Consider the following 444-nt stretch of genomic DNA (forward strand, 5'->3'; position numbering starts at 1 on the left):
ATTTGGCTTAGTAGGGTTCTTTGGGTCAAAATCCATTTCTTTTAGTCCTCAAAAATTTTGAAAATGTTATTTGCTCACCCTCGTATGGTTTCAGGCCTTCACAGTGTGCGGGTGTTTATCTGTCGATACAAGAGAAGGTTTTTAGTGCAGTCAGTGCTGTCGAATATCCAAGATATCAAATGGGATTGGTCTGTTTGTCCTCCCGATTAAAATCCGACGTGAAAATCTTATTTTATTTCTGATAGCAGCACTTCATGTTTTCATTTAATTTATCTGGATGTGATAAAATATCTAAAACTGAAATAAAAATGATAAAAAAATGTATTAAATTTAAATTAAATAAATTTAAATTAAATAAATGATTTCATTGAAATAAAATGTAATTAAAAAAATTATACAAATATAAATTGGTCATTAAAAATGGCTAAACTTAAAAATGCCTAA

The sequence above is a fragment of the Puntigrus tetrazona genome, chromosome 13 (genome assembly GCF_018831695.1).
Source record: "Puntigrus tetrazona isolate hp1 chromosome 13, ASM1883169v1, whole genome shotgun sequence".
NCBI classification, from domain to species: Eukaryota; Metazoa; Chordata; class Actinopteri; order Cypriniformes; family Cyprinidae; genus Puntigrus; species Puntigrus tetrazona.